The following is a 13,585-nucleotide window of genomic DNA, read 5'->3' on the forward strand; positions in this document are numbered from 1 at the left end:
TAGGAAAAAGAAGCATCAGTGGTGCACCAAAAGAACAAATTATTATTGATGCTCTTTCTAGTGGATGAGTGACATTTCAATGACTAGGAGTGACACTTTCACACAAGCAAAATCAAGCAATGAAAATGAGGGAAACATATGAATATCACAAATTACACCCATTTGAGGCGCGAGAAACTTTAAGAATATCTTAAAACTGCAGCAAAGCACCAGAAATGCAAGGGCACTCTGGGACCTGACTGTACCAAACAGGATGCAAGAGACCATACTGCCTTCAAATGAGCCTCATCATCCATAACCCCCCCACCCCCACACCCCACAAAACAGGATAGATCTCCCATGGGTGGACATAAGCAGAACCACGAGCCTCACCCTCTGTATGAACTGATCAAACTCTGCTGAGAAGCCCCAGCACGAACCATCACAAGTAGTGTATCCCCGTCCCATACCATGCAACACTCAAAGCCACCTTTGACACATTAGGAGGGTTTGTTTACTGTGCATTTGTCATTACAGCAGACACAGCCTGGCCTTTACTGTGCCTCTGGGAAACAGAGTGCATTCGCAAGAAGTCAAAATAAAATACAACTATTGAAAATTAAAAATCAAAAGCATTAAGACCAAAAGATATTTCATTGAAATAATGCTTTTAAATATGTATTTTTACCGAACATCTCGCATTTTTTAAACAAGTAGTTAAAAACAATGATAACTCTAAATATGTATTGGCGTGTGGTCAGTTGCATTTACCTTGCTTTTCATCCTAGAAACGAGCCATTTTCTTTGTATTCTGATTCAATTATAAACGTTAATCGTTTTATTATGTTTACCGACAACTTGAGAACAGAGAAGGTGAAATAACGAGTTGGCTTTTTAATTGTTTATGCATGAATGCTTGTGTGTAGCTGCAAAGCAGGAACGGGAAAACATTCTAAAAAGACGATATATGGAGGAAGGTCTCAGAACCTGTCTGGACTGAAGTCTGGTTTTCTGACTGTTTTAAATAAACTGTGAGACTCAGGGCAGCCAAGTGTTAATTCACAAATTAGCATTTTAGTGGCGGCGGGATCAGCTGCCTGCGGGTCAGTGTCTGGACTGGGGTCTCATTTCCTGTTTTACATTGTTCATGCAATTCGGTGGGGCTGAGACTGGGAGCGCAGATTGAATCTACATGACCTGATAATTGGCACTTAGCCGCTATCTAAGAATCCAGTGCGCTCCCTAAATGACTGACGACCTTGTGCCCTCAGTATGTGGCCAGTGGCCGCACCCAACAACGTGTATTGCTGAAGTGGCCCGACAGAGTTGGTGAGGCGGGTCTTGGGAGTGCAGCCTACGATCTGAAATAGGCCAAGCCTCCGGAGGCGAGTGCATGGGATGTCCAGTGCACCACTATCCCCCTGAGCTCGGATGTCAAGAGGGCTTATGAGGGGGGGCTCAGCTGGTTGCCACACCAAGGCATGAAAAGAGAGAGGCCTGGGGACTAGAATGTCACGTCCTCCCGGCAACTGATCGGGCTTCCTGAGTCCCCCGACCCCGCACTGGCACTACCAAGAGGCCGATGGCACTGAGGGGGGTTCATCTGACCTACAGAGAGTTTCAGTTAGCTTCTTAGTGGCTGAGTGTGATCAGCTACCTGCGGGTCGGTGTCTGGACTGGAGTCTCATTTTCTCTTTTACATGAACCATGCAAGCAAGATATGAGACTCCAGTTCAAGCACCGACCCGCAGGCAGCTGATCGCGCTGCCGCTAAGAAACTAATTTGTGGATTACCACTCTGCTGCTGATTCTCACAGTGACACTGTCACTACACTTACTTGTGAGAATTGGCACTGCAATTCGGTATATGGGCCAACTGCCCTCCCATCTCCTCAGAATCCACTGGTGGCATCGGCTACTTCAGGCCTCAACAACGTCATCCGTCCGCACGTGCTGCTAGTGGCCGTTGAACTACGATGACTCGGCACTCAGTGGCGGGTGAGGTGTGGCTGTGCGGGTATGTGGGGCTTAGCAATGCAGCAAATGCGCACGCATTCTGAAAAAATGTGCGCCTGCTGCCGCGCACAGCCCCAACCCCTGCAGAAGCCCAAATCCAGCCCTGCCCAGTGTCCAACGCGCCCCACACCCACTGGGCGGCCGGCAACACTGAGCCGCGGCCGCTGGGCCACCACCGCCAGACAATGCCACTGCATTGTGCCACTGCCAAGTGCTGTAGTGAGGTAAATTACTTTAAAATCAATTACGTGCACTAAATCCGTGTAGACCCGGCCCTGCTAATTAAGTGCCGGTGCTAAGCACCGGAAAGCCCGGCACAAATTTAACACTGGGGAGTACAGAGTCAGTTTGCCACTAAGCCCACAGTATATGTTATCTGTAAACAGCGTAGGTCCTGCATGAAAGGGTACTATCGGAACTACACTACAACACTGTCCCCCACAGATAGAGTAACACATGAAGAAAAGTTTCTTCCTCTTTCATCTTCTACAAGGAACAGTGACTCCCTTTGTGTACTACTATATATTTCACTTCCTCACATCACAAATTTCCTCCCCGATAGGCTGTCAGTAATGTATGAATGTTTAGCAACCAGTGCAGTCGTAAACAATTTATAGACTTAGCAGTGCGACTCACAAATAGGAGGAGACTGCCGCTTTCATACCCTGCCTCTTTTTGGGTCGAGAATCTATTGCAAAAGCTACTTCGCAAGTTGGAAAGACTTCTGTATCATGCAAAATGACTTTTATTACATTGTAACCAGTGATTTTACGGTTGCAAAACCCATGACTTTGCTAATGCTATGATTACCTTTGGTAATCCCCATTACTCTTAGTCCTACTCGTCCTCGACCCAGTCATCACACATGAGGTATTCCACAGACAGGAAACAAAACAGGAAACGCTTTTAGGCTCCACCCCCCTCCTGCCAGGTGCTATATCAGACCTAACCACCAGAAGCACATCCTGACACACCAAGCAACAAAGGCCTGGACAGGGAGTGAGGGTGGGAAGTATGACTGGGTCGAGAACGAGTAGGACTAAGAGTAATGGGGATTACCAAACGTAATCATAGCATTACCTCTACGTCCCTCGTCCTCGACCCAGTCATCACGCATGAGGCATACCAAAGCAACGCCCAAACAGGCCTTTGGCAACCCAAACACAGCAAAACACAGACCAGACACAAAGGAGTGCAGCAAGTGAAAGTTTTAATAAACAAACAGAATCAGAGCGGAAGGGGAACCCCCACAGCCTGCAACACCCCACAACCAAAATTGGACCGGTCAGACAGGGCACAATTCAACATGTAGTGCCTCACAAACGTGGACTCGGAGGCCCAGGTCCCAGCCCGACAAATTTCATTAAGAGACACACCATGGTAAGCAGCCCAGGAGGCAGACACGCCCTGAGTGGAACGCGCCTGGACACCCGCCAGACAAGGCAAATCAGCACCAAGATAGGCAAGAGTGATGACAGCCTTAATCCAGCGACCCAAAGTGAGCCGGGAAGCAGCCTTACCCTTACCAGCCAAACCAAAGGTCATGAAGAGAGAGTCAGAAGAGCGAAACTCCCCAGAAAGAGCCACATAAATGGACAAGGCACGCCTTAGATCCAAAGAATGAAGTAACAGCTCAGAAGGAGAAGAAGGAGAAGGACACAAAGAAGGAAAAACCAGCTCCTGAGAGGCATGGAAACGGGAGCGGACTTTGGGGACAAAACCTGGATCCAAAGAGAGCACCACAGCGTCATCCAGAAAACGCAAAAACGGGGGGGAACAACGCCAGGCCGTAAGCTCCCCCAGCCATCTCACAGATGTAATAGCCACCAGAAAAACCACCTTGTAGGACAGAAACTTAAGGTCCACAGATTCCAAAGGCTCAAAAGGGAAGACTGCAAAACACACAACACCAAGGAGAGATCCCAAGGGGGCACCAGATAACGAACAGAAGGGGAAGAGAGAGAGAAACTCAGAAAAAGGCGAGAACCCAACAAGCCATCCGAAGGAAGAAAGGAATCCGGGTCCCGAAAGGCACGGATAGCAGCCCACTGGCCCCGCAAGGTAGACAAAGCAAAGCGCTTCTGAAACCCATCCAGAAAAAACTGAAGAACAGGGCAAGAGGTAGGAGACAGACCAGAGGAGGAACACCACCCCGAAAAAGAAGACCAGTGCTTTGAATAGGAAGACAAGGTAGACTGCCTAGGAGAGGCCTGCAGTACAGAAATGATGTGGTCGGGCAGACCACGGACCCCAAGAGACAAACGTTCAACCTCCAGACCGCCAAGGTGAGGGGGACCAGAAGGAGGGATGGGGACCTCAGAGGAGAGGGGTAGCGGGGCAGAAGCCAAGGAGGGCCCACCGCTAGGCCCAGCAACAGAGGAAACCAAGACCTCCTCGGCCAGTGTGGAAGAATTGCCACAACCTGAGCCCCCTCCTGCTGAACCTTCAGCAAAAAGGCAGGAATCAGAGGAAAGGGAGAAAAGGCATAAAGAAGCCAAGGAGGCCACAGGAGAGACAAGGCATCCACCCCCCAGGCGCCCACCTCCGGAGACCTGGAGCAGAACAGGGAAACCAGGGCATTGGACCCGGAGGCAAACAGATCCAGAGACGGAGTCCCGAACCTCAGGCAAAGCATCTGAAAGGTCAGGGGAGCCAAACACAGGGACAGAGACAAAGGAAACCTCCGGCTCAGCGAGTCCGCCACCACGTTGTCCACACCCCGAATGTGCTGAGCAGACAGGGCCAGAAGATGAAGTTCCGCCCAAGCCGATATGGAACAGGCCACCAGATTCAGGGATGAACTGCGGGTCCCCCCCTGATGATTTATATATGTCACAGTCACCGTGTTGTCCGACCTCACCAGGATATGGCAACCCTCCAGATGAAGATGGAAAGAGCGAAGCGCTCTCTCCACTGCAGACAACTCCCTCCAGTTGGACGACCTGCGCGACTCCGTCGGGAGCCAACGAGCCTGCACCACCCAACGGTCCAGAGTCGCGCCCCAGCTCGAAGCGCTGGCATCCGTTGTCACAACCAGAGGAAGAGGCAGATGGAACAACATCCCCACGGAAAGGTGGGAAGGATCCAGCCACCACTGGAGAGCAGACACAACTTCCAGAGACACAGGTACAGGAACCGCAAAATCCAGGACAGGAAAGGGGACCCACCGCTGCACATGCCAAAGCCGAGGGCGCAGATGACCCTGGCCCAGGGCACAATGAAAACAGAAGCAGCCATGTGGCCCTGAACTTCCAGCCACTGAAGGAGGGGAGCCGAGGCTTGTGACAACAACTTCCTGAGCAATGACTGAAGGCGACGAATCCGGGCGTCCGGCAGGAACACCCTGCCCAACACAGAATCGAACATGGCTCCGATGAAGGTCCTTCGGGTGGCAGGCTCCAGGTGGCACTTCGGCAAGTTGATCAAGAACCCGTGTTCCCTGAGCGTAGACATGGTCAAGAGAAGGTGGTGAGACATGAACTCCAGAGACAGAGCCTGAACCATCCAGTCGTCCAGGTATGGGAACACAGATAACCCCAGGAGATGGAGATGGGCCACCAAGGGAGCCACCACCTTGGTGAACACCCTGGGGGCGGACCGAAGACCAAAGGGAAGGACGCAAAACTGCCAGTGCTGACCCTCCAGGCAGAAGCGCAGGAAACGCTGATCCCTCACAGCCACCGGGACGTGCAGATACGCATCCTGGAGGTCGAGAGTGGAGAACACCCAACCGGACTGGATCAGCGGAATAACCTTCCGGAGAGTCTCCATTTTGAATGGGATCTTCTTCACGAACAAGTTCAGACCCCGAAGGTTGATGACCACCCGGAAGCCCCCCGAGATCTTTGGCACCACAAAGACGATGGAGTAGACGCCCAACCCCAGCTCCGCCATCGGACCTGTGACAACCGCAAGCTTGTTGACCAAAAAACGAACCCCGTCTAACAAGGCCAGACGGCGGGAGGCATCCCTAGGAGAAGGGGTCACCACCACCCCGGAGGGGCGGGGGGGGGACAAGAACTCAATCCGGTAGCCCCTCGACAAGACATACAGCACCCATCTGTCTGAGGTCATTAGGCGCCAAGCAGGAAGGAACCTGCGAAGTCTCCCACCAAACAGAGGTGGACCACCAGCGAGAACGTCCCCAAGGATGGCATAGTCAGGAACGCTGCGGACCAGACCCGCCACCCCTCTGGGACTTCTTCTGAAACTTCCGGGGAAAAGACCTGCCAGTGCCACGCTGATATCGAAAGGAGGATTGCTGAAACCTGGAAGGCTGGTGAAAAGTCCTGGCACCCGAGAAGGAGGAACCCCCTCGGGGCAGAAGATCACGAAAAGACAAAGAATGCTTGCGTTCCTTGAAGACAGTGTGCAGCTTCACCTCCAGCGAGTCACCAAACAGACGGGCACCAGTGAAAGGCAGCCTCAAAGCCATGGAACGCTGGGCCGCATCCGTCTTCCAATCCCGCAGCAACAGGTTACGACTAAGGGTGGGCGTAGTGGGCGTAGTGGGGCTCCGCGGAGCTACGCGGAGAGGGCGAGAAGCTACACCCACTCCCGCACTCCGCGTAGCCCCACTACGCACCTCCCTCCCTCGCATACATTATTTAAGCAATTAGCCTTATTAAAACAATATTAAAGCACCTACCTTGTCCGGGGCTCGTCCGGGGCTCCCTCTTGAATAGCGTCCTTTTCCTGGATACCAATGCGCATGCGCAGGCGGCCGCGCATGCGCATTTCTCCCGAGAAATGCGCATGCGCGGCCGCCCGCGCATGCGCATTGGTATCCAGGAAAAGGACGCTATTCAAGAGGGAGCCCCGGACGAGCCCCGTCAAGGTAAGTGCTTTAATATTGTTTTAATAAGGCTAATTGCTCAAATAATGTATCTAGGGGAGGGCGGGAGGGAGGCGGGTGGCGGCCGACTCGGCTACGCACACGGAGTGGGCGTAGTGTTGCCGGCTACGCTGTCTACGCAAAATGCGTAGAAGGCAACACTACGCCTACTCCGTGGGCGTAGCCGAATCGGGCGCCCAGGGTTAGTTACGACGGGCAGCAATAGAGGAACCACAGGACATAGCAGAAGCCCTCACAGAATCAAAGGCGATGTCCGACAGGAATTCCGCCTGGCGCTCCATGGGCTCCAGCAACTCCGGACAACTGGCACCCTCCTGCATCGAGGAAAACAGGGACTTGAAATCGGACAGCAAAAACTGGGCAACATACGCCCCATAAATGCCAGAACAAATAGCCAGGTGAGATGCGGCACAACAGGCTTCCTAAACTGCGGCAAGAGTGAATCCTGAGAGGAACTGGGCGCAGAAACATCTGGGAACCCCATGTTAACCCGCACATGGGAAAGGATGTCAGGCAAGAGATCCCTGGAAATTTACTTGCCCTGAACCTCAACAGCAGTCAAAGAAGACTCAACAGACTCAGCAGAGGAGGAAATATCAGAATAAAGTGCAGCAGAACCAGAAAGACCAGCAGCACCCTTCTTGTTCGCCTTTAGATCTGAAAGAGTCTCCAAGATAAGGCGCTTAATCCGATCATCATCATCCTTCCTGGCATGCTTCACAGAAGGAGGAGAGAAGTCCCCACTGGAACCAGGGGAAGAGGGAGGCACAGGGAAGGAATGCTTCCTCTTACGATGGTGTTTGCCCATAACTAACACACCCAAGCACAAAGTAGTAACAACGAATGAAAACTACAAAGAGCATCACCACCTCCCAGGGGACACATATATATATATATATATACATATATATACAATCAGGGCACACCCTAATCAACCCCCCATAGAGAAGACCGTAAGAAGCAATCAATGGCCAAAAAACAACCAATACAGTTTAAAAACAGCCAGGGAGGCAAGCCCCCGACCCCACAGCCAACCACAAACCAGGCCCGAGGAAAAGGGAGGGGCGGGCAAAGTTAAACCGCGGCCAAACAGCCGGCGCGGTAATTCGAAATGTAAAATCCGGCAGAAGGGAAGAGAAAAAAACACTCACACAGCTCTCCGCCAGTCGTCTTCCTGTCCCACGCGGTCAGGACGTCTGGAAATACCCTCCAAGGACCGGAGCGCCCGGAGCCCACCTGGGCGTCCGTCCATCACATGCGCCCGGGAAGGAATGAGCACCGCGCATGCGCGGACACCGAAAGAGCAGCCGGGCGTCCCCAGCTCCAGAGGAAGCCCGGCGAGACACACAGAGCGGACTGCAACAGACCCTGTGCCTCGGAAAGGGAGCTGGAATACAGCAACCCCCTCGCCCCCCCCCCCCACCGTGAGTAAAGAAACACGCCGGAGGAGACACCCGGGCCCCCACAACCACAGAGAGGGCCAGGTGCGAGTGGGGAAAAAACACACAGGGAGGAGCGCGCCTTCCAGCTGCCAAGCGCTTACAGCCCCTACCTGCACGTTGTGGCAATCTGGACATCCAGGAAGCAGGACACCACCATCAAGGAACCCCTCGCACATTAGGAGAATCCCCAGGATAACAGCAGCAGGAACAGACATCCGGGCAGCAACAAAAACAGGAAGACCCGAGAAGCCAAGCAGCCCAGGTCACCTGAGCCCAGGAGGAGAGAGGGAAGCCCAGCAGCCCCACTCCAAGGAATCCCACGACGGTACATGGGAGCCCCCCAGAGCCCAGCAGAGGAGGATCCACAGGACAAAGAAGCAGGTAAGTGCCTGGCACTCACCTCAGCGTCTCCCATCAAGTAATCCACCAACAGGAAACAAAACAGGATGTGCTTCTGGTGGTTAGGTCTGATATAGCACCTGGCAGGAGGGGGGGGAGCCTCAAAGCGTTTCCTGTTTTGTTTCCTGTCTGTGGAATACCTCATGTGTGATGACTGGGTCGAGGACGAGGGACGTAGAGGTAATTACCGATTTTGTGACTGCAAAATCACGTAGCACCTCAGGCCTCTAAGGTTTTCTCAACTCGTATCCTTTTAGAAGAAATTTTTTGAGCAGCCAATTAGTTAAGTGGATCTGTGTACCAACTTGTTTTATTGCAATCAATTGTTTTATGCTACTATGACTTGAGGTTGCCTCAGTAGGCATATTTCTACTTTAGAGGTGCTCTCAGTGGCAGAAAGAACACTTTAGGCCCAATTCTTAAAAATAAAAGTAAAGCTGCACCTTTAGGTTTACTTCCTGTCTTAGGTCCTGCTTAACCACTTTTCAAGTTTACAAAACTTTTGAACAGCAGACCTTTAAAAAGTATGTGAGCTCCCAGTGATGTGCACATAAGGGCTGTGCTCGTCGTGTTATCGGTGTACAGTTGCCCATGCAAAAAGGCATTGGTTTAGTACATAGCAGTCAGTTTTATTTCTATTTTGGAAAATACTTTGCCCCCAATGATCTTGGTGTGTCCCTGCCCATTCTCGCCTTAGAAATGATGTATGCTGGCCCCTGAGAGAAGTAAATAGCCATCTGATTTTAGGATAGGTATTGAAGGTGTTGTGATTAGTCACATATTTATTTTTCGATGTTCTCATACTTTCAGGACATCTCACTCCCTGCCCTAAGGAGATTTACTCATGATAATATCACACCACACTTTGGTAATATTTATTATGCACGGGTAAATCCTTGTACAGGTGCAAATACACGTTTTGTGAATTTTAGAAGTGAATTTGCTCGCCGACATCAAGCCATTTGTGCTTCTAAGTTCAGTTTCCAGGTGCAAATGGCTTTGTGGGGATCTGTAAATACGTTCATAAAGGCTGACCCAGCACAATAAGCCTCTCCACAGATCTTCCTAACTGGCGTAAACAACAGTCCTGATGTTATTAAAGCGATACAAAAGGGGATGATGGACGGAGCGTTTGAGCAAATCAAACACTTACTCCCAGTCAACTGATGGGTGGCTGAGTGGGCTAAAGAATGGTGATGGATTAAACCCAGATCAGTTGACTGGGGGTGAGTGTTTGATTTGCTCAAATGCTCCGTCCATCACCCCCTTTTGTATCGCTTTGTTCGCCCTAAGTGTGGCAGGGTATGCTCAGACGTGAGTCCCTTGCTCACTTGGCCACTGGATTCAAGATAGCCTGGCTGATGAGGATTATGAATCCGAAATCGGTCCCAGGATGCTTGTTTCCGGTCCAGGGAAGACATGGCTTGGCAGTTCGGGCTGGACTGTTCCCATGAGGCACAGGGTCAGACTGATTTGCATATAGCAATGTCTGAACTGGGGTGGCAGAGTGGGCTAAAGAACGGTGATGGATTAAACCCAGATCTTTTGACTGGGTGTGAGTGTTTGATTGGTTCAGATGCTCCGTCCATCACCACCCCCTTTTGTACCGCTTTTGGCTGCCATAAGTGTGGCAGGGTATGCTCAGACGTGAGTCCCTTGCTCACTTTACCACTGGATTCCAGCAAGCCGGGCTGAAGATGGCTGTAATGCCAGAAACCAGTCCTCGAAAGCTTGTTTCCGGTCCAGGGAAGGCATGGCTTGGCAGTTCGGGCTGGACTGTTCCCATGAGGCACAGGATCAGACTGATTTGCATATAGCCATGTCTGAACTGGGGTGGCTGAGTGGGCTAAAGAACGGTGATGGATTAAACCCAGATCTTTTGACTGGGTGTGAGTGTTTGATTGGTTCAGATGCTCCGTCCATCACCACCCCCTTTTGTACCGCTTTTGGCCGCCATAAGTGTGGCAGGGTATGCTCAGACGTGAGTCCCTTGCTCACTTTGCCACTGGATTCCAGCAAGCCGGGCTGAAGACGGCTGTAATGCCAGAAACCGGTCCTCGGAACTTACCTGGCAGGGGAGACACCACGATCACCTGCCTGCAGTACCACTATTGTGCTAAAGAGCTAACTGGTGCTTTTATGCACAGAAACGCACTTTTAAGTGCTACTGCTTGAGCCTGCCTGCTGGGGACACCTGCCTTCTGGACCTGCCTTTCCTTCCTGCCTGCCTGGGACCACTGCCAGCTGGGGACTCCTGCCTGCTGAAGCCACCCGCTGCCTGCTGAAGCCACCCGCTGCCTGGAGCTGCCTGCCTGCTGAGGCCTGCCTGCTGGGGCTGCCTGACCTGCTGGAGCTACCTAACCTGCTGGGCTGCCTTGGACGGCTGGAGCTACCTGCCTGCTGTGGACTACCTTCCTGCCTGCTGTGGGCTACCTGAGGAGCTGTCTGCCTGCTGGGGATCCCTTGCCAGCCTGAAGGAGACCCCTGCCAGCCCCCGCTGGGACACCCACCCTGCTGGAGCTGAGGGTCTGCCTGGGTCCTCCACCCACCTGAAGGGGACCCTGTCTACTGGCCTGAGGATCACTTACCTGCTTCCAGCTTCTTGAGGAATCCTTCTTCTTCTCCTGGGCACAGCACAGCAGAGCAGCAGGATGAGCAGCAGACCTCTGAATCCATGGTTCCACAACACTGTAAAGCTGCAGAGAAAGGTGGAGTCAGATGGCACCACACCACACCTAAGCAGGAAGATATTTACTGAGCTGCTGGTAACCAAGATGGGGTTCACAGCAGCAGAAATCTGGTGCATCATGACGGATGCACCCAAAGGCACCTACCTGCTGACGTTCATGTCCGAACAAATCTGCAGGAGGTATTGGCAGATGTGCTGGTCACGACGGGAGGAGAAACCTTTCTCTGACTTCCACCTGGAATGCCAGCTCGTGCTGGAGGTCAAGAGAATGACCGTGCACGTCTACAACCCACATGTCAATGTCCAAGACCTGAAACCTTCCTACGCCGCCACTGCATAGTGACTAGAGAACCCTCCCGCAACCTGGACAGTGACGGCATCTGGGATGGTAAATGGACAGCAATGGTGAAGCTGAAGGAGGACCCGTTGGCCCCAGATGGAATCCACCACCCCCCTTCCAGTTTCTCTCTAGGGCGCGACTCAGGATACCTGTACTACCCTGGGCAGCCCAAACTATGCAACAGGTGCAGCAAACTAGGCCACACTGGCAAAGACTGCACAGCACAAGTATGCAGGAACTGCAAAAAAGAAGGCCACACAGCAAAAACCTGCAAAGAGAAAACCCCATGCAACCTATGCGGGGGCGTAGGCCACCTCTTTAAGGACTGCCCAAAAAGAGCCAAATCCTACGCCCAAACTGCCAAACCCCCGTGGAGAGGCCAACCAGAGGAGGCAGAAGTGACCCTGCGTCCAGTCCCAGCCCCGCGACAGGAGAAGGGGACTGGGAAAGGGAAGGGCCACAACCAGAATGCGCCCAAGCCCAAGCAGGACACCGCCAAGGTCCCAGAGACACAGACACCCAACGATACCCCACCTACCATCCCTGACCCCGGTGAGCACAGTGAGTCAATGGAGACCCCCACCCCAACTGCCCCGAGGGCCCGGAGGAAGGTGCCTGGACAACACAGGATCGCAGGAAAAGGAGACACTCAACGGACTCGGAAGGAACAAGCAAGAGACCCGTGAGCACCCACAACCCCTACTCCGTGCTCGAGGATCCAGAGGAAGAAATGCAGCCGGAACAAGACACCGCGAATGAGCAACTCAAGCAAGTGACGGAAGTGCTGAGGGAAATGAGGGTGCTGGCAAGCTCCATGGAAGCGTCCCCACCCCCATCGCCAACAAGAGTAGAGGAGGTTGAGACCACCATCGAAGGCCAAGAGCAAGACCTGCCCATCACCCCAGAGGAGGCAGACCCCAAGCCCAGCCAAGAGGGTGGAGCAGCCATCGTGCAACAGCAAGCAACAGCTGCCGAGCAGGAAGGCCCAGCACAAGAGACCCGACAGGAGGCTGACCCAGCCCTGTAAGTAGCCTTGTCGAATGTATTTGTAACCAATTGCCTTGACTTGATAATTAGTCTTTAAGTACTAAGTTTACTCTTAAAAACTAATTAATGATGGCTATTTCGTTATTTTCCGTAAATGTCAGAAGTATTAGAGACAGGCGCAGATGTGCTAGTACTTTGAGTTTTCTTGCCAGCCAGGAGTGTGATGTGTACATGATTCAGGAATGCGCTATCCCCTTTGCAACATCACACTCCCACCTAGAACAGCAGTGGACCCTAGGGCCTTCCTTTTGGTCTGGGGGGAACAGCAGTAGGTCTGTAGGAGTGGCTACCTTAGTCAGAGGAAGGCGTTTCACGATGGACTCAGTCACCGAGCTAGAGGGCGGCAGGGCTCTTGTCGTTGACGGTTCGTAGGCGAGCGACGGGAGCTGTTTCAGCGCCTCAGACCACAGTTGGTCACCTCAAGAACAATTTTGATGGGTGGGGATTTTAACTGTATTCTAGAAGCAGGTGGTAGATGTGGGGCCAGGGCTGGGGAAGGATGGATGGATGATGCTGCGAAACTACTGGTAGAGATGGTGAGTGAGGCCTCCCTGACAGACGTCATTGGGACCATGGGGGCGGACGCCAGGAACTTCACCTGGAGTCGCCCTGATGGTTCCTTGCGCTCCAGGATAGACTTCATCTTCACCTCTCAATCAGTGAAGCTCAAGCAACATTCAATGGTGACAGTTCATTTCTCTGACCAGAGAGCTATCCACTTCCAAGGGGAACTGACAGGGGAGTTCCTGACAGGTCCAGGCAGTTGGAAACTGAATAGCTCTCTGCTGGAGAAAGAGGGGGTGATGGAGGTGTTGAGG

General features: G+C 52.5%; 1 pseudogene; it reads left to right on the top strand.

The window, feature by feature from the left end:
- Positions 1-11,342: 11,342 nt before the first annotated feature.
- Positions 11,343-12,747, top strand: LOC144769299 (uncharacterized; annotated as a pseudogene).
- The last annotated feature ends 838 nt before the right edge of the window (positions 12,748-13,585 follow it).

Source organism: Lissotriton helveticus, chromosome 7 (assembly GCF_964261635.1).
Source record: "Lissotriton helveticus chromosome 7, aLisHel1.1, whole genome shotgun sequence".
NCBI classification, from domain to species: domain Eukaryota; kingdom Metazoa; phylum Chordata; class Amphibia; order Caudata; family Salamandridae; genus Lissotriton; species Lissotriton helveticus.